Raw genomic sequence first — 27,587 nt, 5'->3', positions numbered from 1 at the left:
CGGGTGTCTGGGTCGTGACCCTCTAGGCCAAGCGCGAGAGGTGAAGGACGGGAGCCTGGTCTTCGATTCTCCCACTTCAATGCAATCACCATCAAAGCAATGATTGTTCAGCCACCAAACCCTCCTTATAAGTATAAGGGGTGCAGATGATGTCCTTTATCTGCCTTGGTAAAATACAGTGAGGTTTCCTTTGCAAGAATTCATACATTTCGTATCACATGTAGATCTTGGAACATGGAAAAAAAATCTTTTGTCAAATGCACAAATTCTGCAAAATGTAACTGCTTCTCTACTGCAGTTTGTTGATTTTGTGCTAAGAGCATAGTTAAACCCAATTGTTCATTGTTTTGTATATGAAATGATGATATATCCTATTGTTTCTTACAGTGCATTGGGTTGAAAAACATTTTAACATGATCTATTTAAGAGGGTATATGGTTATGAAACAGGGACTTCTTGAACTACACTCCTACGCTCTACCACTGACATAAACCCTTCAATGTTGAAAACTGCCTTTTTTTAAAAAGGTGATAGAGTGGGTGACTCTATGGAACTTGTAGAACTAATGACATCAGTGCACTTCTGGTCAGCTGTACAAATTAATACATTTCATTAAGGGCATATTATTGGTTTCCACCACAGTTTTATAACATTCATATGAGCTTCCAATGGACTATTTCAAACTAATCATATCACCAGTAGAACTTGGGTGAATGTAAAACACAGCTTGTATCATATGAAGAAATCCTAAACAGCTTAATGGTGTTTACCCTATGTTTCAGGTGATGATCAGGAGTATTTCAAATGTAGAAATGTGTTGCTCATTACATAAAATGCTAAGATTGTAAATGTTTACTTCAATTTATTTAATTAAAAAAATATTTCTACAGGTAAAACAGTTGGACAAGGGGGCACCCAGATTTGAACTAGGGACTTTTGATCTGCAGTGAAATGCTCTACCCCTGAGCTATACCCCCATTTCTGAAATGTATACCTTTATTTATTAAGTAATATGTACAAAGTGGAAGCAACAGGCAATCACCATCAAAGCAATTCATTTTCAGCCACCAAACCCTCCTTATAAGTATAAGGGGTACAAAAGATGTCCTTTATCTGCCTTGGTAAAATACAGTGAGGTTTCCATTGCAAGAATTCATACATTTCGTATCACATGTAGATCTTGGAACATGGAAAAAAAATCTTTTGTCAAATGCACAAATTCTGCAAAATGTAACTGCTTCTCTACTGCAGTTTGTTGATTTTGTGCTAAGAGCATAGTTAAACCCAATTGTTCATTGTTTTGTATATGAAATGATGATATATCCTATTGTTTCTTACAGTGCATTGGGTTGAAAAACATGTTAACAGGATCTATTGACGAGGGTATATGGTTATGAAACAGGAACTTCTTGAAAAGCACTCCTACGCTCTACCACTGAGTTAAACCCTTGAATGCTGAAAACTGCCCTTTTTTAAAAAGGTGATAGAATGGGTGACTGTATGGAACTTGTAGAACTAATGACATCAGTTCACTTATGGTCAGCTGTACAAATTAATACATTTCATTAAGGCCATATTATTGGTTTCCACCACAGTTTTATAACATTCATATGAGCTTCCAATGGACTATTTCAAACTGATCATATCACCAGTAGAACTTGGGTGAATGTAAAACACAGCTTGTATCATATGAAGAAATCCTAAACAGTTTCATGGTGTTTACCCTATGTTTCAGGAGATGATCAGGAGTATTTCAAATGTAGAGATGTGTTACTCATTACATAAAATGCTAAGATTGTAAATGTTTTCTTCAATATATTTAATTAAAAAAATATTTCTACAGGTAAAACAGTTGAACAAGGGAGCACCCAGCTTTGAACTAGGGACCTCTTGATCTGCAGGCAAATGCTCTACCACGGAGCTATACCCCCATTTCTGAATTGTGTACCTTTATTTATTCAGCAATGTGTACAAAGTGGAAGCAACATGCAATCACCATCAAAGCAATGCATGTTCAGCCACCAAAACCCCCTTATAACTATAAGGGGTACAGATGATGTCCTTTATCTGCCTTGGTAAAATACAGTGAGGTTTCCATTGCAAGAATCATACATTTCGTATCACATGTAGATCTTGGAACATGGAAAAAAACTTTTGTCAAATGCACAAATTCTGCCAAATGTAACTGTTTCTCGACTGCAGTTTGGTGATTTTGTGCTAAGAGCATAGTTAAACCCAATTGTTCATTGTTTTGTATATGAAATGATGATATATCCTATTGTTTCTTATAGTGCATTGGGTTGAAAAACATTTTAACAGGATCTATTGAAGAGGGTATATGGTTATGAAACAGGAACCTCTTGAAAAGCACTCCCACGCTCTACCACTGACATAAATCCTTCAATGTTGAAAACTGCCCTTTTTTAAAAAGGTGATAGAGTGGGTGACTCTATGGAACTTGTAGAACTAATGACATCAGAGCACTTCTGGTCAGCTGTACAAATGAATACATTTCATTAAGGGCATATTATTGGTTTCCACCACAGTTTTATAACATTCATATGAGCTTCCAATGGACTATTTCAAACTGATCATATCACCAGTAGAACTTGGGTGAATGTAAAACACAGCTTGTATCATATGAAGAATTCCTAAACAGCTTAATGGTGTTTACCCTATGTTTCAGGTGATGATCAGGAGTATTTCAAATGTAGAAATGTGTTGCTCATTACATAAAATGCTATGAATGTAAATGTTGACTTCAATTTATTTAATTAAAAATATATTTCTACAGGTAAAACAGTTGGACAAGGGGACACCCAGATTTGAACTAGGGACCTCTTGATCTGCAGTGAAATGCTCTACCCCTGAGCTATAACCCCATTTCTGAAATGTCCACCTTTACTTATTCTGTAATATGTACAAAGTGGAAGCAACATGCAATCACCATCAAAGCAATGCATTTTCAGCCACCAAACCCACCTTATAAGTATAAGGGGTACAAAAGATGTCCTTTATCTGCCTTGGTAAAATACAGTGAGGTTTCCATTGCAAGAATTCCTACATTTCGTATCACATGTAGATCTTCGAACATGGAAAAAAAACTTTTGTCAAATGCACAAATTCTGCAAAACGTAACTGCTTCTCTACTGCAGTTTGTTTATTTTGTGCTAAGAGCATAGTTAAACCCAATTGTTCATTGTTTTGTATATGAAATGATGATATATCCTATTGTTTCTTACAGTGCATTGGGTTGAAAAACATTTTAACAGGATCTATTGAAGTGGGTATATGGTTATGAAACAGGGACTTCTTGAACTACACTCCTACGCTCTACCACTGACATAAACCCTTGAATGCTGAAAACTGCCCTTTTTAAAAAAGGTGATAGAGTGGGTGACTGTATGGAACTTGTAGAACTAATGACATCAGTTCACTTATGGTCAGCTGTACAAATTAATACATTTCATTAAGGCCATATTATTGGTTTCCACCACAGTTTTATAACATTCATATGAGCTTCCAATGGACTATTTCAAACTGATCATATCACCAGTAGAACTTGGGTGAATGTAAAACACAGCTTGTATCATATGAAGAAATCCTAAACAGTTTCATGGTGTTTACCCTATGTTTCAGGAGATGATCATGAGTATTTCAAATGTAGAGATGTGTTGCTCATTACATAAAATGCTAAGATTGTAAATGTTTTCTTCAATTTATTTAATTAAAAAAATATTTCTACAGGTAAAACAGTTGAACAAGGGAGCACCCAGCTTTGAACTAGGGACCTCTTGATCTGCAGGCAAATGCTCTACCACGGAGCTATAGCCCCATTTCTGAATTGTGCACCTTTATTTATTCAGGAATATGTACAAAGTGGAAGCAACATGCAATCACCATCAAAGCAATGCATGTTCAGCCACCAAAACCTCCTTATAACTATAAGGGGTACAAATGATGTCCTTTATCTGCCTTGGTAAAATACAGTGAGGTTTCCATTGCAAGAATCATACATTTCGTATCACATGTAGATCTTGGAACATGGAAAAAAACGTTTGTCAAATGCACAAATTCTGCAAAATGTAACTGCTTCTCGACTGCAGTTTGGTGATTTTGTGCTAAGAGCATAGTTAAACCCAAGTGTTCATTGTTTTGTATATGAAATGATGATATATCCTATTGTTTCTTACAGTGCATTGGGTTGAAAAACATTTTAACAGGATCTATTGAAGAGGGTATATGGTTATGAAACAGCAACTTCTTGAAAAGCACTCCCACGCTCTACCACTGACATAAATCCTTCAATGTTGAAAACAGCCCTTTTTTAAAAAGGTGATAGAGTGGGTGACTCTATGGAACTTGTAGAACTAATGATATCAGAGCACTTCTGGTCAGCTGTACAAATGAATACATTTCATTAAGGGCATATTATTGGTTTCCACCACAGTTTTATAACATTCATATGAGCTTCCAATGGACTATTTCAAACTGAACATATCACCAGTAGAACTTGGGTGAATGTAAAACACAGCTTGTATCATATGAAGAATTCCTAAACAGCTTAATGGTGTTTACCCTATGTTTCAGGTGATGATCAGGAGTATTTCAAATGTAGAAATGTGTTGCTCATTACATAAAATGCTATGAATGTAAATGTTTACTTCAATTTATTTAATTAAAAAAATATTTCTACAGGTAAAACAGTTGGACAAGGGGACACCCAGATTTGAACTAGGTACCTCTTGATCTGCAGTGAAATGCTCTACCCCTGAGCTATAACCCCATTTCTGAAATGTCCACCTTTACTTATTCAGTAATATGTACAAAGTGCAAGCAACATGCAATCACCATCAAAGCAATGCATTTTCAGCCACCAAACCTTCCTTATAAGTATATGAGGTGCGAAGGATGTCCTTTATCTGCCTTGGTAAAAAACAGTGAGGTTTCCATTGCAAGAATTCATACATTTCGTATCACATGTAGATCTTGGAACATGGAAAAAAAAAATCTTTTGTCAAATGCACAAATTCTGCAAAATGTAACTGCTTCTCTACTGCAGTTTGTTGATTTTGTGCTAAGAGCACAGTTAAAACCAATTGTTCATTGTTTTGTATATGAAATGATGATATATCCTATTGTTTCTTACAGTGCATTGGGTTGAAAAACATTTTAACAGGATCTATTGAAGAGGGTATATGGTTATGAAACAGGAACTTCTTGAAAAGCACTCCCACGCTCTACCACTGACATAAACCCTTGAATGTTGAAAACTGCCCTTTTTTAAAAAGGTGATAGAGTGGGTGACTGTATGGAACTTGTAGAACTAATGACATCAGAGCACTTCTGATCAGCTGTACAAATTAATACATTTCATTAAGGGCATATTATTGGTTTCCACCACAGTTTTATAACATTCATATGAGCTTCCAATGGACTATTTCAAACTAATCATATCACCAGTAGAACTTGGGTGAATGTAAAACACAGCTTCTATCATATGAAGAAATCCTAAACAGCTTAATGGTGTTTACCCTATGTTTCAGGTGATGATCAGGAGTATTTCAAATGTAGAAATGTGTTGCTCATTACATAAAATGCTAAGATTGTAAATGTTTACTTCAATTTATTTAATTAAAAAAATATTTCTACAGGTAACACAGTTGGACAAGGGGGCACCCAGATTTGAACTAGGGACCTTTTGATCTGCAGTGAAATGCTCTAACCCTGATCTATACCCCCATTTCTGAAATGTTCAACTTTACTTATTCAGTAATATGTACAAAGTGGAAGCAACATGCAATCACCATCAAAGCAATGCATTTTCAGCCACCAAACCCACCTTATAAGTATAAGGGGTACAAAAGATGTCCTTTATCTGCCTTGGTAAAATACAGTGAGGTTTCCATTGCAAGAATTCATACATTTCATATCACATGTAGATCTTGGAACACGGAAAAAAAATCTTTTGTCAAATGCACAAATTCTGCAAAATGTAACTGCTTCTCTACTGCAGTTTGTTGATTTTGTGCTAAGAGCATAGTTAAACCCAATTGTTCATTGTTTTGTAAATGAAATGATGATCTATCCTATTGTTTCTTACAGTGCATTGGGTTGAAATACATTTTAACAGGATCTATTGAAGAGGGTATATGGTTATGAAACAGGGACTTCTTGAACTACACTCCTACGCTCTACCACTGACATAAACCCTTCAATGTTGAAAACTGCCCTTTTTTAAAAAGGTGATAGAGTGGGTGACTCTATGGAACTTGTAGAACTAATGACATCAGTGCACTTCTGGCCAGCTGTACAAATTAATACATTTCATTAAGGGCATATTATTGGTTTCCACCACAGTTTTATAACATTCATATGAGCTTCCAATGGACTATTTCAAACTGATCATATCACCTGTAGAACTTGGGTGAATGTAAAACACAGCTTGTATCATATGAAGAAATCCTAAACAGATTAATGGTGTTTACCCTATGTTTCAGGTGATGATCAGGAGGATTTCAAATGTAGAAATGTGTTGCTCATTACATAAAATGCTAAGATTGTAAATGTTTTCTTCAATTTATTTAATTAAAAAAATATTTCTACAGGTAAAACAGTTCAACAAGGGAGCACCAAGATTTGAACTATGGACCTCTTGATCTGCAGTCAAATGCTCTACCACTGAGCTATAGCCCCATTTCTGAAATGTTCACCTTTATTTATTCAGTAATATGTACAAAGTGGAAGCAACAGGCAATCACCATCTAAGCAATGCATTTTCAGCCACCAAACCCTCCTTATAAGTATAAGGGGTACAAAAGATGTCCTTTATCTGCCTTGGTAAAATACAGTGAGGTTTCCATTGCAAGAATTCATACATTTGGTATCACATGTAGATCCTGGAACATGGAAAAAAACTTTTGTCAAAAGCACAAATTCTGCAAAACGTAACTGCTTCTCTACTGCAGTTTGTTGATTTTGTGCTAAGAGCATAGTTAAACCCAATTGTTCATTGTTTTTTATATGAAATGATGATATATCCTTTTGTTTCAATCAGTACATTGGGTTGAAAAACATTTTAACAGGATCTATTGACGAGGGTATATGGTTATGAAACAGGGACTTCTTGAACTGCACTCCTATGCTCTACCACTGAGTTAAACCCTTGAATGCTGAAAACTGCCCTTTTTTAAAAAGGTGATAGAGTGGGTGACTGTATGGAACTTGTAGAACTAATGACATCAGTGCACTTCTGGTCAGCTGTACAAATTAATACATTTAATTAAGGGCATATTATTGGTTTCCACCACAGTTTTATAACATTCATATGAGCTTCCAATGGACTATTTCAAACTTATAATATCACCAGTAGAACTTGGGTGAATGTAAAACACAGCTTGTATCATATGAAGAAATCCTAAACAGTTTCATGGTGTTTACCCTATGTTTCAGGAGATGATCAGGAGTATTTCAAATGTAGAAATGTGTTGCTCATTACATAAAATGCTAGGATTGTAAACGTTTTCTTCAATTTATTTAATTAAAAAAATATTTCTACAGGTAAAACAGTTCAACAAGGGAGCACCAAGATTTGAACTATGGACCTCTTGATCTGCAGTCAAATGCTCTACCACTGAGCTATACCCCCAGTTCTGAAATGTTCACCTTTATTAATTCAGTAATATGTACAAAGTGCAAGCAACATGCAATCACCATCAAAGCAATGCATTTTCAGCCACCAAACCCTCCTTATAGGTATATGGTTGCGAAGGATGTCCTTTATCTGCCTTGGTAAAATACAGTGAGGTTTCCATTGCAAGAATTCATACATTTCGTATCACATGTAGATCTTGGAACATGGAAAAAAAAATATTTTGTCAAATGCACAAATTTTGCAAAATGTAACTGCTTCTCTACTGCAGTTTGTTGATTTTGTGCTAAGAGCATAGTTAAACCCAATTGTTCATTGTTTTGTAAATGAAATGATGATATATCCTATTGTTTCTTACAGTGCATTGGGTTGAAAAACATTTTAACAGGATCTATTGACGAGGGTATATGGTTATGAAACAGGAACTTCTTGAAAAGCACTCCTACGCTCTACCACTGACATAAACCCTTGAATGCTGAAAACTGCCCTTTTTTAAAAAGGTGATAGAGTGGGTGACTGTATGGAACTTGTAGAACTAATGACATCAGTGCACTTCTGGTCAGCTGTACAAATTAATACATTTCATTAAGGGCATATTATTGGTTTCCACCACAGTTTTATAACATTCATATGAGCTTCCAATGGACTATTTCAAACTAATCATATCACCAGTAGAACTTGGGTGAATGTAAAACACAGCTTCTATCATATGAAGAAATCCTAAACAGCTTAATGGTGTTTACCCTATGTTTCAGATGATGATCAGGAGTATTTCAAATGTAGAAATGTGTTGCTCATTACATAAATGCTGATATTGTAAATGTTTTCTTCAATTTATTTAATTAAAAAAATATTTCTACAGGTAAAACAGTTGGACAAGGGGGCACCCAGGTTTGAACTAGGGACCTCTTGATATGCAGTGAAATGCTCTACCACGTATCTATACCCCCAATTCTGAAATGTTCACCTATATTAATTCAGTAATATGTACAAAGTGGAAGCAACATGCAATCACCATCAAAGCAATGCATTTTCAGCCACCAAACCCTCGTTATAACTATAAGGGGTACACAAGATGTCCTTTATCTGCCTTGGTAAAATACAGTGAGGTTTCCATTGCAAGAATTCATACATTTCGTATCACATGTAGATCTTGGAACATGGAAAAAAAACTTTTGTCAAATTGACAAATTCTGCAAAACGTCACTGCTTCTCTACTGCAGTTTGTTGATTTTGTGCCAAGAGCATAGTTAAACCCAATTGTTCATGTTTTGTATTTGAAATGATGATATATCTTATTGTTTCTTACAGTCCATTGGGTTGAAAAACATTTTAACAGGATCTATTGAAGAGGGGATATGGTTATGAAACAGGGACTTCTTGAACTGCACTCCTACGCTCTACCACTGAGTTAAACCCTTGAATGCTGAAAACGGCCCTTTTTTTTAAAAGGTGATAGAGTGGGTGACTGTATGGAACTTGTAGAACTAATGACATCAGTGCATTTCTGGTCAGCTGTACAAATTAATACATTTCATTAAGGGCATATTATTGGTTTCCACCACAGTTTTATAACATTCATATGAGCTTCCAATGGACTATTTCAAACTAATCATATCACCAGTAGAACTTGGGTAAATGTAAAACACAGCTTCTATCATATGAAGAAATCCTAAACAGCTTAATGGTGTTTATCCTATGTTTCAGGAGATGATCTGGAGTATTTCAAATGTAGAAATGTGTTGCTCATTACATAAAATGCTAAGATTGTAAAATTTTACTTCAATTTATTTAATTAAAAAAATATTTCTACAGGTAATACAGTTGAACTAGGGACCTCTTGATCTGCAGTCAAATGCTCTACCACTGAGCTATGCCCCTGTTCTGAAATGTTCACCTATATTAATTCAGTAATATGTACAAAGTGCAAGCAACATGCAATCACCATCAAAGCAATGCACTTACAGCCACCAAACCCTCCTTATAACTATAAGGGGTACACAAGATGTCCTTTATCTGCCTTGGTAAAATACAGTGAGGTTTCCATTGCAAGAATTCATACATTTCGTATCACATGTAGATCTTGGAACATGGAAAAAAAACTTTTGTCAAATGGACAAATTCTGCAAAACGTCACTGCTTCTCTACTGCAGTTTGTTGATTTTGTGCCAAGAGCATAGTTAAACCCAATTGTTCATGTTTTGTATTTGAAATGATGATATATTTTATTGTTTATTACAGTCCATTGGGTTGAAAAACATTTTAACAGGATCTATTGAAGAGGGGATATGGTTATGAAACAGGGACTTCTTGAACTGCATTCCTACGCTATACAACTGAGTTAAACCCTTGAATGCTGAAAACTGCCCTTTTTTAAAAAGGTATTAGAGTGGGTGACTGTATGGAACTTGTAGAACTAATGACATCAGAGCACTTCTGATCAGCTGTACAAATTAATACATTTCATTAAGGGCATATTATTGGTTTCCACCACAGTTTTATAACATTCATATGAGCTTCCAATGGACTATTTCAAACTAATCATATCACCAGTAGAACTTGGGTGAATGTAAAACACAGCTTCTATCATATGAAGAAATCCTAAACAGCTTAATGGTGTTTACCCTATGTTTCAGGTGATGATCAGGAGTATTTCAAATGTAGAAATGTGTTGCTCATTACATAAAATGCTAAGATTGTAAATGTTTACTTCAATTTATTTAATTAAAAAAATATTTCTACAGGTAACACAGTTGGACAAGGGGGCACCCAGATTTGAACTAGGGACCTTTTGATCTGCAGTGAAATGCTCTAACCCTGATCTATACCCCCATTTCTGAAATGTTCAACTTTACTTATTCAGTAATATGTACAAAGTGGAAGCAACATGCAATCACCATCAAAGCAATGCATTTTCAGCCACCAAACCCACCTTATAAGTATAAGGGGTACAAAAGATGTCCTTTATCTGCCTTGGTAAAATACAGTGAGGTTTCCATTGCAAGAATTCATACATTTCATATCACATGTAGATCTTGGAACATGGAAAAAAAATCTTTTGTCAAATGCACAAATTCTGCAAAATGTAACTGCTTCTCTACTGCAGTTTGTTGATTTTGTGCTAAGAGCATAGTTAAACCCAATTGTTCATTGTTTTGTAAATGAAATGATGATCTATCCTATTGTTTCTTACAGTGCATTGGGTTGAAATACATTTTAACAGGATCTATTGAAGAGGGTATATGGTTATGAAACAGGGACTTCTTGAACTACACTCCTACGCTCTACCACTGACATAAACCCTTCAATGTTGAAAACTGCCCTTTTTTAAAAAGGTGATAGAGTGGGTGACTCTATGGAACTTGTAGAACTAATGACATCAGTGCACTTCTGGCCAGCTGTACAAATTAATACATTTCATTAAGGGCATATTATTGGTTTCCACCACAGTTTTATAACATTCATATGAGCTTCCAATGGACTATTTCAAACTGATCATATCACCTGTAGAACTTGGGTGAATGTAAAACACAGCTTGTATCATATGAAGAAATCCTAAACAGATTAATGGTGTTTACCCTATGTTTCAGGTGATGATCAGGAGGATTTCAAATGTAGAAATGTGTTGCTCATTACATAAAATGCTAAGATTGTAAATGTTTTCTTCAATTTATTTAATTAAAAAAATATTTCTACAGGTAAAACAGTTCAACAAGGGAGCACCAAGATTTGAACTATGGACCTCTTGATCTGCAGTCAAATGCTCTACCACTGAGCTATAGCCCCATTTCTGAAATGTTCACCTTTATTTATTCAGTAATATGTACAAAGTGGAAGCAACAGGCAATCACCATCTAAGCAATGCATTTTCAGCCACCAAACCCTCCTTATAAGTATAAGGGGTACAAAAGATGTCCTTTATCTGCCTTGGTAAAATACAGTGAGGTTTCCATTGCAAGAATTCATACATTTGGTATCACATGTAGATCCTGGAACATGGAAAAAAACTTTTGTCAAAAGCACAAATTCTGCAAAACGTAACTGCTTCTCTACTGCAGTTTGTTGATTTTGTGCTAAGAGCATAGTTAAACCCAATTGTTCATTGTTTTTTATATGAAATGATGATATATCCTTTTGTTTCAATCAGTACATTGGGTTGAAAAACATTTTAACAGGATCTATTGACGAGGGTATATGGTTATGAAACAGGGACTTCTTGAACTGCACTCCTATGCTCTACCACTGAGTTAAACCCTTGAATGCTGAAAACTGCCCTTTTTTAAAAAGGTGATAGAGTGGGTGACTGTATGGAACTTGTAGAACTAATGACATCAGTGCACTTCTGGTCAGCTGTACAAATTAATACATTTAATTAAGGGCATATTATTGGTTTCCACCACAGTTTTATAACATTCATATGAGCTTCCAATGGACTATTTCAAACTTATAATATCACCAGTAGAACTTGGGTGAATGTAAAACACAGCTTGTATCATATGAAGAAATCCTAAACAGTTTCATGGTGTTTACCCTATGTTTCAGGAGATGATCAGGAGTATTTCAAATGTAGAAATGTGTTGCTCATTACATAAAATGCTAGGATTGTAAACGTTTTCTTCAATTTATTTAATTAAAAAAATATTTCTACAGGTAAAACAGTTCAACAAGGGAGCACCAAGATTTGAACTATGGACCTCTTGATCTGCAGTCAAATGCTCTACCACTGAGCTATACCCCCAGTTCTGAAATGTTCACCTTTATTAATTCAGTAATATGTACAAAGTGCAAGCAACATGCAATCACCATCAAAGCAATGCATTTTCAGCCACCAAACCCTCCTTATAGGTATATGGTTGCGAAGGATGTCCTTTATCTGCCTTGGTAAAATACAGTGAGGTTTCCATTGCAAGAATTCATACATTTCGTATCACATGTAGATCTTGGAACATGGAAAAAAAAATATTTTGTCAAATGCACAAATTTTGCAAAATGTAACTGCTTCTCTACTGCAGTTTGTTGATTTTGTGCTAAGAGCATAGTTAAACCCAATTGTTCATTGTTTTGTAAATGAAATGATGATATATCCTATTGTTTCTTACAGTGCATTGGGTTGAAAAACATTTTAACAGGATCTATTGACGAGGGTATATGGTTATGAAACAGGAACTTCTTGAAAAGCACTCCTACGCTCTACCACTGACATAAACCCTTGAATGCTGAAAACTGCCCTTTTTTAAAAAGGTGATAGAGTGGGTGACTGTATGGAACTTGTAGAACTAATGACATCAGTGCACTTCTGGTCAGCTGTATAAATTAATACATTTCATTAAGGGCATATTATTGGTTTCCACCACAGTTTTATAACATTCATATGAGCTTCCAATGGACTATTTCAAACTGATAATATCACCAGTAGAACTTGGGTGAATGTAAAACACAGCTTCTATCATATGAAGAAATCCTAAACAGCTTAATGGTGTTTACCCTATGTTTCAGATGATGATCAGGAGTATTTCAAATGTAGAAATGTGTTGCTCATTACATAAATGCTGATATTGTAAATGTTTTCTTCAATTTATTTAATTAAAAAAATATTTCTACAGGTAAAACAGTTGGACAAGGGGGCACCCAGGTTTGAACTAGGGACCTCTTGATATGCAGTGAAATGCTCTACCACGGATCTATACCCCCAATTCTGAAATGTTCACCTATATTAATTCAGTAATATGTACAAAGTGGAAGCAACATGCAATCACCATCAAAGCAATGCATTTTCAGCCACCAAACCCTCGTTATAACTATAAGGGGTACACAAGATGTCCTTTATCTGCCTTGGTAAAATACAGTGAGGTTTCCATTGCAAGAATTCATACATTTCGTATCACATGTAGATCTTGGAACATGGAAAAAAAACTTTTGTCAAATGGACAAATTCTGCAAAACGTCACTGCTTCTCTACTGCAGTTTGTTGATTTTGTGCCAAGAGCATAGTTAAACCCAATTGTTCATGTTTTGTATTTGAAATGATGATATATCTTATTGTTTCTTACAGTCCATTGGGTTGAAAAACATTTTAACAGGATCTATTGAAGAGGGGATATGGTTATGAAACAGGGACTTCTTGAACTGCACTCCTACGCTCTACCACTGAGTTAAACCCTTGAATGCTGAAAACGGCCCTTTTTTTTAAAAGGTGATAGAGTGGGTGACTGTATGGAACTTGTAGAACTAATGACATCAGTGCATTTCTGGTCAGCTGTACAAATTAATACATTTCATTAAGGGCATATTATTGGTTTCCACCACAGTTTTATAACATTCATATGAGCTTCCAATGGACTATTTCAAACTAATCATATCACCAGTAGAACTTGGGTAAATGTAAAACACAGCTTCTATCATATGAAGAAATCCTAAACAGCTTAATGGTGTTTATCCTATGTTTCAGGAGATGATCTGGAGTATTTCAAATGTAGAAATGTGTTGCTCATTACATAAAATGCTAAGATTGTAAAATTTTACTTCAATTTATTTAATTAAAAAAATATTTCTACAGGTAAAACAGTTGAACTAGGGACCTCTTGATCTGCAGTCAAATGCTCTACCACTGAGCTATGCCCCCGTTCTGAAATGTTCACCTATATTAATTCAGTAATATGTACAAAGTGCAAGCAACATGCAATCACCATCAAAGCAATGCACTTACAGCCACCAAACCCTCCTTATAACTATAAGGGGTACACAAGATGTCCTTTATCTGCCTTGGTAAAATACAGTGAGGTTTCCATTGCAAGAATTCATACATTTCGTATCACATGTAGATCTTGGAACATGGAAAAAAAACTTTTGTCAAATGGACAAATTCTGCAAAACGTCACTGCTTCTCTACTGCAGTTTGTTGATTTTGTGCCAAGAGCATAGTTAAACCCAATTGTTCATGTTTTGTATTTGAAATGATGATATATTTTATTGTTTATTACAGTCCATTGGGTTGAAAAACATTTTAACAGGATCTATTGAAGAGGGGATATGGTTATGAAACAGGGACTTCTTGAACTGCATTCCTACGCTATACAACTGAGTTAAACCCTTGAATGCTGAAAACTGCCCTTTTTTAAAAAGGTATTAGAGTGGGTGACTGTATGGAACTTGTAGAACTAATGACATCAGAGCACTTCTGATCAGCTGTACAAATTAATACATTTCATTAAGGGCATATTATTGGTTTCCACCACAGTTTTATAACATTCATATGAGCTTCCAATGGACTATTTCAAACTAATCATATCACCAGTAGAACTTGGGTGAATGTAAAACACAGCTTCTATCATATGAAGAAATCCTAAACAGCTTAATGGTGTTTACCCTATGTTTCAGGTGATGATCAGGAGTATTTCAAATGTAGAAATGTGTTGCTCATTACATAAAATGCTAAGATTGTAAATGTTTACTTCAATTTATTTAATTAAAAAAATATTTCTACAGGTAACACAGTTGAACAAGGGGGCACCCAGATTTGAACTAGGGACCTTTTGATCTGCAGTGAAATGCTCTAACCCTGATCTATACCCCCATTTCTGAAATGTTCAACTTTACTTATTCAGTAATATGTACAAAGTGGAAGCAACATGCAATCACCATCAAAGCAATGCATTTTCAGCCACCAAACCCACCTTATAAGTATAAGGGGTACAAAAGATGTCCTTTATCTGCCTTGGTAAAATACAGTGAGGTTTCCATTGCAAGAATTCATACATTTCATATCACATGTAGATCTTGGAACATGGAAAAAAAATCTTTTGTCAAATGCACAAATTCTGCAAAATGTAACTGCTTCTCTACTGCAGTTTGTTGATTTTGTGCTAAGAGCATAGTTAAACCCAATTGTTCATTGTTTTGTAAATGAAATGATGATCTATCCTATTGTTTCTTACAGTGCATTGGGTTGAAATACATTTTAACAGGATCTATTGAAGAGGGTATATGGTTATGAAACAGGGACTTCTTGAACTACACTCCTACGCTCTACCACTGACATAAACCCTTCAATGTTGAAAACTGCCCTTTTTTAAAAAGGTGATAGAGTGGGTGACTCTATGGAACTTGTAGAACTAATGACATCAGTGCACTTCTGGCCAGCTGTACAAATTAATACATTTCATTAAGGGCATATTATTGGTTTCCACCACAGTTTTATAACATTCATATGAGCTTCCAATGGACTATTTCAAACTGGTCATATCACCTGTAGAACTTGGGTGAATGTAAAACACAGCTTGTATCATATGAAGAAATCCTAAACAGATTAATGGTGTTTACCCTATGTTTCAGGTGATGATCAGGAGGATTTCAAATGTAGAAATGTGTTGCTCATTACATAAAATGCTAAGATTGTAAATGTTTTCTTCAATTTATTTAATTAAAAAAATATTTCTACAGGTAAAACAGTTCAACAAGGGAGCACCAAGATTTGAACTATGGACCTCTTGATCTGCAGTCAAATGCTCTACCACTGAGCTATAGCCCCATTTCTGAAATGTTCACCTTTATTTATTCAGTAATATGTACAAAGTGGAAGCAACAGGCAATCACCATCTAAGCAATGCATTTTCAGCCACCAAACCCTCCTTATAAGTATAAGGGGTACAAAAGATGTCCTTTATCTGCCTTGGTAAAATACAGTGAGGTTTCCATTGCAAGAATTCATACATTTGGTATCACATGTAGATCCTGGAACATGGAAAAAAACTTTTGTCAAAAGCACAAATTCTGCAAAACGTAACTGCTTCTCTACTGCAGTTTGTTGATTTTGTGCTAAGAGCATAGTTAAACCCAATTGTTCATTGTTTTTTATATGAAATGATGATATATCCTTTTGTTTCAATCAGTACATTGGGTTGAAAAACATTTTAACAGGATCTATTGACGAGGGTATATGGTTATGAAACAGGGACTTCTTGAACTGCACTCCTATGCTCTACCACTGAGTTAAACCCTTGAATGCTGAAAACTGCCCTTTTTTAAAAAGGTGATAGAGTGGGTGACTGTATGGAACTTGTAGAACTAATGACATCAGTGCACTTCTGGTCAGCTGTACAAATTAATACATTTAATTAAGGGCATATTATTGGTTTCCACCACAGTTTTATAACATTCATATGAGCTTCCAATGGACTATTTCAAACTTATAATATCACCAGTAGAACTTGGGTGAATGTAAAACACAGCTTGTATCATATGAAGAAATCCTAAACAGTTTCATGGTGTTTACCCTATGTTTCAGGAGATGATCAGGAGTATTTCAAATGTAGAAATGTGTTGCTCATTACATAAAATGCTAGGATTGTAAACGTTTTCTTCAATTTATTTAATTAAAAAAATATTTCTACAGGTAAAACAGTTCAACAAGGGAGCACCAAGATTTGAACTATGGACCTCTTGATCTGCAGTCAAATGCTCTACCACTGAGCTATACCCCCAGTTCTGAAATGTTCACCTTTATTAATTCAGTAATATGTACAAAGTGCAAGCAACATGCAATCACCATCAAAGCAATGCATTTTCAGCCACCAAACCCTCCTTATAGGTATATGGTTGCGAAGGATGTCCTTTATCTGCCTTGGTAAAATACAGTGAGGTTTCCATTGCAAGAATTCATACATTTCGTATCACATGTAGATCTTGGAACATGGAAAAAAAAATATTTTGTCAAATGCACAAATTTTGCAAAATGTAACTGCTTCTCTACTGCAGTTTGTTGATTTTGTGCTAAGAGCATAGTTAAACCCAATTGTTCATTGTTTTGTAAATGAAATGATGATATATCCTATTGTTTCTTACAGTGCATTGGGTTGAAAAACATTTTAACAGGATCTATTGACGAGGGTATATGGTTATGAAACAGGAACTTCTTGAAAAGCACTCCTACGCTCTACCACTGACATAAACCCTTGAATGCTGAAAACTGCCCTTTTTTAAAAAGGTGATAGAGTGGGTGACTGTATGGAACTTGTAGAACTAATGACATCAGTGCACTTCTGGTCAGCTGTACAAATTAATACATTTCATTAAGGGCATATTATTGGTTTCCACCACAGTTTTATAACATTCATATGAGCTTCCAATGGACTATTTCAAACTAATCATATCACCAGTAGAACTTGGGTGAATGTAAAACACAGCTTCTATCATATGAAGAAATCCTAAACAGCTTAATGGTGTTTACCCTATGTTTCAGATGATGATCAGGAGTATTTCAAATGTAGAAATGTGTTGCTCATTACATAAATGCTGATATTGTAAATGTTTTCTTCAATTTATTTAATTAAAAAAATATTTCTACAGGTAAAACAGTTGGACAAGGGGGCACCCAGGTTTGAACTAGGGACCTCTTGATATGCAGTGAAATGCTCTACCACGGATCTATACCCCCAATTCTGAAATGTTCACCTATATTAATTCAGTAATATGTACAAAGTGGAAGCAACATGCAATCACCATCAAAGCAATGCATTTTCAGCCACCAAACCCTCGTTATAACTATAAGGGGTACACAAGATGTCCTTTATCTGCCTTGGTAAAATACAGTGAGGTTTCCATTGCAAGAATTCATACATTTCGTATCACATGTAGATCTTGGAACATGGAAAAAAAACTTTTGTCAAATGGACAAATTCTGCAAAACGTCACTGCTTCTCTACTGCAGTTTGTTGATTTTGTGCCAAGAGCATAGTTAAACCCAATTGTTCATGTTTTGTATTTGAAATGATGATATATCTTATTGTTTCTTACAGTCCATTGGGTTGAAAAACATTTTAACAGGATCTATTGAAGAGGGGATATGGTTATGAAACAGGGACTTCTTGAACTGCACTCCTACGCTCTACCACTGAGTTAAACCCTTGAATGCTGAAAACGGCCCTTTTTTTTAAAAGGTGATAGAGTGGGTGACTGTGTGGAACTTGTAGAACTAATGACATCAGTGCATTTCTGGTCAGCTGTACAAATTAATACATTTCATTAAGGGCATATTATTGGTTTCCACCACAGTTTTATAACATTCATATGAGCTTCCAATGGACTATTTCAAACTAATCATATCACCAGTAGAACTTGGGTAAATGTAAAACACAGCTTCTATCATATGAAGAAATCCTAAACAGCTTAATGGTGTTTATCCTATGTTTCAGGAGATGATCTGGAGTATTTCAAATGTAGAAATGTGTTGCTCATTACATAAAATGCTAAGATTGTAAAATTTTACTTCAATTTATTTAATTAAAAAAATATTTCTACAGGTAAAACAGTTGAACTAGGGACCTCTTGATCTGCAGTCAAATGCTCTACCACTGAGCTATGCCCCCGTTCTGAAATGTTCACCTATATTAATTCAGTAATATGTACAAAGTGCAAGCAACATGCAATCACCATCAAAGCAATGCACTTACAGCCACCAAACCCTCCTTATAACTATAAGGGGTACACAAGATGTCCTTTATCTGCCTTGGTAAAATACAGTGAGGTTTCCATTGCAAGAATTCATACATTTCGTATCACATGTAGATCTTGGAACATGGAAAAAAAACTTTTGTCAAATGGACAAATTCTGCAAAACGTCACTGCTTCTCTACTGCAGTTTGTTGATTTTGTGCCAAGAGCATAGTTAAACCCAATTGTTCATGTTTTGTATTTGAAATGATGATATATTTTATTGTTTATTACAGTCCATTGGGTTGAAAAACATTTTAACAGGATCTATTGAAGAGGGGATATGGTTATGAAACAGGGACTTCTTGAACTGCATTCCTACGCTATACAACTGAGTTAAACCCTTGAATGCTGAAAACTGCCCTTTTTTAAAAAGGTATTAGAGTGGGTGACTGTATGGAACTTGTAGAACTAATGACATCAGTGCACTTCTGGTCAGCGGTACAAATTAATACATTTCATTAAGGGCATATTATTGGTTTCCACCACAGTTTTATAACATTCATATGAGCTTCCAATCTACTATTTCGAACTGATAATATCACCAGTAGAACTTGGGTGAATGTAAAACACAGCTTGTATCATAAGAAGAAATCCTAAACAGGTTAATGGTGTTTACCCTATGTTTCAGGTGATTATCAGGAGTATTTCAAATGTAGAAATGTGTTGCTCATTACATAAAATGCTAAGATTGTAAATGTTTTCTTCAATTTATTTAATTAAAAAAATATTTCCACAGGTAAAACAGTTGAACAAGGGGGCACCCAGATTTGGGCTAGCGACCTCTTGATCTGCAGTCAAATGCTCTACCACTGAGCTATACCACCACTTCTGAAATGTTCACCTTTATTAATTCAGTAATATGTACAAAGTGGAAGCAACATGCAATCACCATCAAAGCAATGCATTTTCAGCCACCAAACCCTCCTTATAACTATAAGGGATACACAAGATGTCCTTTATCTGCCTTGGTAAAATACAGTGAGGTTTCCATTGCAAGAATTAATACATTCCGTATCACATGTAGATCTTGGAAAATGGAAAAAAAACTTTTGTCAAATGCACAAATTCTGCAAAACGTAACTGCTTCTCTACTGCAGTTTGTTGATTTTGTGCTAAGAGCATAGTTAAACCCAATTGTTCATTGTTTTTTTTTATATGAAATGATGATATATCCTATTGTTTCTTACAGTGCATTGGGTTGAAAAATATTTTAACAGGATCTATTGAAGAGGGTATATGGTTATGAAACAGGGACTTCTTGAACTGCACTCCTACCACTACCACTGACATAAACCCTTGAATGCTGAAAACTGTTCTTTTTTAAAACGGTGATAGAGTGGTTGACTGTATGGAACTTGTAGATCTAATGACATCAGTGCACTTCTGGTCAGCTGTACAAATTAATACATTTCATTAAGGGCATATTACTGGTTTCCACCACAGTTTTATAACATTCATATGCGCTTCCAATGGACTATTTCAAACTGATAATATCACCAGTAGAACTTGGGTGAATGTAATACACAGCTTGTATCATACGAAGAATTCCGAAACAGCTTAATGGTGTTTACCCTATGTTTCCGGAGATGATCAGGAGTATTTCAAATGAAGAAATGTGTTGCTCATTACATAAAATGCTAAGATTGTAAATGTTTTCTTCAATTTATTTAATTAAAAAAATATTTCTACAGGTAAAACAGTAGGACAAGGGGGCAACTAGATTTGAACTAGGGACCTCTTGATCTGCAGTCAAATGCTCTACCACTGAGCTATACCCCCGGTTATAAAATATTCACCTTCATTAATTCAGTAATATGTACAAAGTGCAAGCAACATGCAATCACCATCAAAGCAATGCATTTTCAGTCACCAAACCCTTCTTATAAGTATATGGGGTGCGAAGGATGTCCTTTATCTGCCTTGGTAAAATACAGTGAGGTTTCCATTGCAAGAATTCATACATTTCGTATCATATGTAGATCGTGGAGCTTGGAAAAAAAATCTTTTGTCAAATGCACAAATTCTTCAAAATGTAACTGCTTCTCTACTGCAGTTTGTTGATTTTGTGCTAAGAGCATAGTTAAACCCAATTGTTCATTGTTTTGTATATGAAATGATGATATATCCTATTGTTTCTTACAGTGCATTGGGTTGAAAAACATTTTAACAGGATCTATTGAAGAGGGTATATGGTTATGAAACAGTGACTTCTTGAACTACACTCCTACGCTCTACCACTGATATAAACCCTTCAATGTTGAAAACTACCCTTTTTTAAAAAGGCGATAGAGTGGGTGACTCTATGGAACTTGTAGAACTAATGACATCAGTGCACTTCTGGTCAGCTGTACAAATTAATACATTTCATTAAGGGCATATTATAGGTTTCCACCACAGTTTTATAACATTCATGTGAGCTTCCAATGGACTATTCCAAACTGATCATATCACCAGTAGAACCTGGGTGAATGTTAAACACAGCTTGTATCACATGAAGAAATCCTAAACAGCTTAATGGTGTTTACCCTATGTTTCAGGTGATGATCAGGAGTATTTTAAATGGAGAAATGTGTTGCTCATTACATAAAATGCTAAGATTGTAAATGTTTACTTCAATTTATTTAATTAAAAAAATATTTCTACAGGTACAACAGTTGGACAAGGGGGCACCCAGATTTGCACTAGGGACCTCTTGATCTGCAGTGAAATGCTCTACCCCTGAGCTATACCCCCATTTCTGAAATGTTCACCTTTATTTATTCAGTAATATGTGGAAAGTGGAAGCTACATGCAATCACCATCAAAGCAATGCATTTTCAGCCACCAAACCCTCCTTATAAGTATATGGGGTGCAAAGGATGTCCTTTATCTTCCCTGGTAAAATACAGTGAGGTTTCCATTGCAAGAAGTCATACATTTCGTATCACATGTAGATCTGGGAACATGGAAAAAAATCTTTTGTCAAATGCACAAATTCTGCAAAATGTAACTGCTTCTCTACTGCAGTTTGTTGATTTTGTGCTAAGAGCATAGTTAAACCCAATTGTTCATTGTTTTGTATATGAAATGATGATATATCCTATTGCTTCTTACAGTGCATTGGGTTGAAAAACATTTTAACAGGATCTATTGAAGAGGGTATATGGTTATGAAACAGGGATTTCTTGAACTACACTCCGACGCTCTACCACTGACATAAACCCTTCAATGTTGAAAACTGCCCTTTTTTAAAAAGGTGATAGAGTGGGTGACTCTATGGAAATTTTAGAACTAATGACATCAGTGCACTTCTGGTCAGCTGCACAAATTAATACATTTCATTAAGGGCATATTACTGGTTTCCACCACAGTTTTATAAAATTCATATGAGCTTCCAATGGACTATCTCAAACTGATCATATCACCAGAAGAACTTGGGTGAATGTAAAACACACCTTGTATCATATGAAGAAATCCTAAGCAGCTTAATGGTGTTTAACCTATGTTTCAGGTGATTATAAAGAGGATTTCAATGTAGAAATGTGTTGCTCATTACATAAAATGCTAAGATTGTAAATGTTTTCTTCACTTTATTTAATTAAAAAATATTTCTACAGGTAAAACAGTTGGACAAGAGGGCACACAGATTTGAACTAGGGACCTCTTGAGCTGCAGTTAAACGCTCTACCACTGGACTATACCCCCAGTTCTGAAATTTTCACCTTTATTAATTCAGTAATATGTACAAAGTGGAAGCAACATGCAATCACCATCAAAGCAATGCATTTTCAGCCACCAAACCCTCCTTATAACTATAAGGGATACACAAGATGTCCTTTATCTGCCTTGGTAAAATACAGTGAGGTTTCCATTGCAAGAATTAATACATTCCGTATCACATGTAGATCTTGGAAAATGGAAAAAAAACTTTTGTCAAATGCACAAATTCTGCAAAACGTAACTGCTTCTCTACTGCAGTTTGTTGATTTTGTGCTAAGAGCATAGTTAAACCCAATTGTTCATTGTTTTTTTTTATATGAAATGATGATATATCCTATTGTTTCTTACAGTGCATTGGGTTGAAAAATATTTTAACAGGATCTATTGAAGAGGGTATATGGTTATGAAACAGGGACTTCTTGAACTGCACTCCTACCACTACCACTGACATAAACCCTTGAATGCTGAAAACTGTTCTTTTTTAAAAAGGTGATAGAGTGGTTGACTGTATGGAACTTGTAGATCTAATGACATCAGTGCACTTCTGGTCAGCTGTACAAATTAATACATTTCATTAAGGGCATATTACTGGTTTCCACCACAGTTTTATAACATTCATGTGCGCTTCCAATGGACTATTTCAAACTGATAATATCACCAGTAGAACTTGGGTGAATGTAATACACAGCTTGTATCATACGAAGAATTCCGAAACAGCTTAATGGTGTTTACCCTATGTTTCCGGAGATGATCAGGAGTATTTCAAATGAAGAAATGTGTTGCTCATTACATAAAATGCTAAGATTGTAAATGTTTTCTTCAATTTATTTAATTAAAAAAATATTTCTACAGGTAAAACAGTAGGACAAGGGGGCAACTAGATTTGAACTAGGGACCTCTTGATCTGCAGTCAAATGCTCTACCACTGAGCTATACCCCCGGTTATAAAATATTCACCTTCATTAATTCAGTAATATGTACAAAGTGCAAGCAACATGCAATCACCATCAAAGCAATGCATTTTCAGTCACCAAACCCTCCTTATAAGTATATGGGGTGCGAAGGATGTCCTTTATCTGCCTTGGTAAAATACAGTGAGGTTTCCATTGCAAGAATTCATACATTTCGTATCACATGTAGATCTTGGAACATGGGAAAAAAAAACTTTTGTCAAATGCACAAATTCTGCAAAACGTAACTGCTTCTCTACTGCAGTTTGTTGATTTTGTGCTAAGAGCATAGTTAAACCCAATTATTCATTGTTTTTTATATGAAATGATGATATATCCTATTGTTTCTTACAGTGCATTGGGTTGAAAAACATTTTAACAGGATCTATTGAAGAGGGTATATGGTTATGAAACAGGGACTTCTTGAACTGCACTCCTACCCTCTACCACTGACATAAACCCTTGAATGCTTAAAACTGCTCTTTTTTAAAAAAGGTGATAGAGTGGGTGACCGCATGGAACTTGTAGATCTAATGACATCAGTGCACTTCTGGTCAGCTGTACAAATTAATTCATTTCATTAAGGGCATATTATTGGTTTCCACCCCAGTTTTATAACATTCATATGCGCTTCCAATGGACTATTTCAAACTGATAATATCACCAGTAGAACTTTGGTGAATGTAATACACAGCTTGTATCATACGAAGAAATCCGAAACAGCTTAATGGTGTTTACCCTATGTTTCCGGAGATGATCAGGAGTATTTCAAATGTAGAAATGTGTTGCTCATTACATAAAATGCTAAGATTGTAAATGTTTTCTTCAATTTATTTAATTAATTAAAACAATATTTCTACAGGTAAAACAGTTGGACAAGGGGGCACCCAGATTTGCACTTGGAACCTCTTGATCTGCAGTCAAATGCTCTACCACTGAGCTATACCCCCAGTTCTGAAATGTTCACCTTTATTTATTCAGTAATATGTACAAAGAGGAAGCAACATGCAATCACCATCAAAGCAATGCCTTTTCAGCCACCAAACCCTCCTTATAAGTATAAGGGGTACAAAAGATGTCCTTTATCTGCCTTTGTAAAATACAGTGAGGTTTCCAGTGCAAGAATTCATACATTTCGTATCACATGTAGATCTTGGAACATGGAAAAAAAAAACTTTTGTCAAATGCACAAATTCTGCAAAACGTAACTGCTTCTCTACTGCAGTTTGTTGATTTTGTGCCAAGAGCATAGTTAAACCCAATTGTTCATTGTTTTTTTATGAAATGATTATATATCCTATTGTTTCTTACAGTTCATTGGGTTGAAAAACATTTTAACAGGATCTATTGAAGAGGGTATATAGTTATGAAAGAGGGACTTCTTGAACTGCACTCCAACGCTCTACCACTGAGTTATACCCTTGAATGCTGAAAACAGCCCTTTTTTAAAAAGATGATAGAGTGGGTGACTGTATGGAACTTGTAGAACTAATGGCATCGGTGCACTTCTGGTCAGCTGTACAAATTAATACATTTCATTAAGGGCATTTTATTGGTTTCCACCGCAGTTTTATAACATTCATATGAGCTTCCAATGGACTATTTCAAACTGATAATATCACCAGTTGAACTTGGGTAAATGTAATACACAGCTTGTATCATACGAAGAAATCCGAAACAGCTTAATGGTGATTACCCTATGTTTCAGGAGATGATCAGGAGTATTTCAAATGTAGAAATGTGTTGCTCATTACATAAAATGCTAAGATTGTAAATGTTTTCTTCAATTTATTTAATTAAAAAAATATTTCTACAGGTGCAACTGTTGGACCAGGGGGCACCCAGATTTGAACTAGGAACCTCTTGATCTACAGTCAAATGCTCTATCACTGAGCTATACCTGTACTTCTAAAATGTTCACCTTTATTAATTCAGTAATATGTACAAAGTGCAAGCAACATGCAATCGCCATCAAAGCAATGCATTTTCAGCCACCAAACCCTCCTTATAAGTATATGGGGTGCGAAGGATGACCTTTATCTGCCTTGGTAAAATACATTGAGGTTTCCATTGCAAGAATTCATACATTTCGTATCACATGTAGATCTTGGAACATGGAAAAAAAATCTTTTGTCAAATGCACAAATTCTGCAAAATGTAACTGCTTCTCTACTGCAGTTTGTTGACTTTGTGCTAAGAGCATATTTAAACCCAATTGTTCATGGTTTTGTATATGAAATGATGATATATCCTATTGTTTCTTACAGTGCATTGGGTTGAAAAACATTTTAACAGGATCTATTGAAGAGGGTATATGGTTATGAAACAGGGACTTCTTGAACTACACTCCTATGCTCCATCACTGACATAAACCCTTCAATGTTGGAAACTGCCCTTTTTTAAAAAGGTTATAGAGTGGGTGACTCTATGGAACTTGTAGAACTAATGACATCAGTGCACTTCTGGTCAGCTGTAAAAATTAATACATTTCATTAAGGGCATATTATTGGTTTCCACCACAGTTTTATAACATTCATATGAGCTTCCAGTGGACTATTTCAAACTGATCATATCACCAGTAGAACCTGGGTGAATTTAAAACACAGCTTGTATCATATGAAGAAATCCTAAACAGCTTAGTGGTGTTTACCCTATATTTCAGGTGATGATCAGGAGTATTTCAAATGTAGAAATGTGTTGCTCATTACATAAAATGCTAAGATTGTAAATGTTTACTTCAATTTATTTAATTAAAAAAATATTTCTACAGGTAAAACAGTTGAACAAGGGGCACCCAGTTTTGAACTAGAGACTTCTTGATCTGCAGTCAAATGCTCTACCACTGAGCTATACCCCCAGTTTTGAAAAGTTCACCTTTATTAATTCAGTAATATGTACAAAGTGCAAGCAACATGCAATCACCATCAAAGCAATGCATTTTCAGCCACCAAACCCTCCTTATAAGTATATGGGGTGCGATGGATGTCCTTTATCTGCCTTGGTAAAATACAGTGAGGTTTCCATTGCAAGAATTCATACATTTCGTATCACATGTAGATCTTGGAACATGGAAAAATAACTTTTGTCAAATGCACAAATTCTGCAAAGCGTAACTGCATCTCTACTGCAGTTTGTTGATTTTGTGCTGAGAGCATCGTTAAACCCAATTGTTCATTGTTTTGTATATGAAATGATGATATATCTTATTGTTTCTTACACTGCAATGGGTTGAAAAACATTTTAACAGGATCTATTGAAGAGGGTATATGGTTATGAAACATGGACTTCTTGAACTGCACTCCTACCCTCTACCACTGACATAAACCCTTGAATGCTGAAAACTGCCCTTTTTTAAAAAAGTGATAGAGTGGGTGGCTGTATGGAACTTGTAGAACTAATGACATCAGTGCACTTCTGGGCAGCTGTACAAATTAATACATTTCATTAAGGGCATATTATTGGTTTCCACCACAGTTTTATAACATTCATATGAGCTTCCAATGGACTATTTTAAAATGATCATATCACCAGTAGAACTTGGGTGAATGTAATACACAGCTTGTATCATACGAAGAAATCCGAAACAGCTTAATGGTGTTTACACTATGTTTCAGGAGATGATCAGGAGTATTTCAAATGTAGAAATGTGTTGCTTATTACATAAAATTCTAAGATTGTAAATATTTTCTTCAATTTATTTAATTAAGAAAATATTTCTACAGGTAAAACAGTTGGACAAGGGGGCACCCAGATTTGAACTAGGGATCTCTTGATCTGCAGTCAAATGCTCTACACTG

At 35.2% G+C, this 27,587-nt stretch overlaps 2 non-coding genes across 2 annotated transcripts; both read right to left on the bottom strand.

Moving 5' to 3' along the window:
- Positions 1-20,848: 20,848 nt before the first annotated feature.
- TRNAC-GCA (transfer RNA cysteine (anticodon GCA)) lies at positions 20,849-20,920 on the bottom strand. The gene has a single exon. It is a non-coding gene; the product is annotated as a tRNA-Cys (tRNA).
- Positions 20,921-23,708: 2,788 nt separating this feature from the next.
- On the bottom strand, positions 23,709-23,780 carry TRNAC-GCA (transfer RNA cysteine (anticodon GCA)). Its single transcript has one exon. It is a non-coding gene; the product is annotated as a tRNA-Cys (tRNA).
- Between the last annotated feature and the right edge of the window lie 3,807 nt (positions 23,781-27,587).

Source organism: Ambystoma mexicanum, unplaced genomic scaffold, assembly GCF_040938575.1.
Source record: "Ambystoma mexicanum isolate Mex_15411 unplaced genomic scaffold, UKY_AmexF1_1 Mex_scaf66, whole genome shotgun sequence".
NCBI classification, from domain to species: domain Eukaryota; kingdom Metazoa; phylum Chordata; class Amphibia; order Caudata; family Ambystomatidae; genus Ambystoma; species Ambystoma mexicanum.
This window is presented reverse-complemented; position numbering and strand designations above follow the sequence as displayed.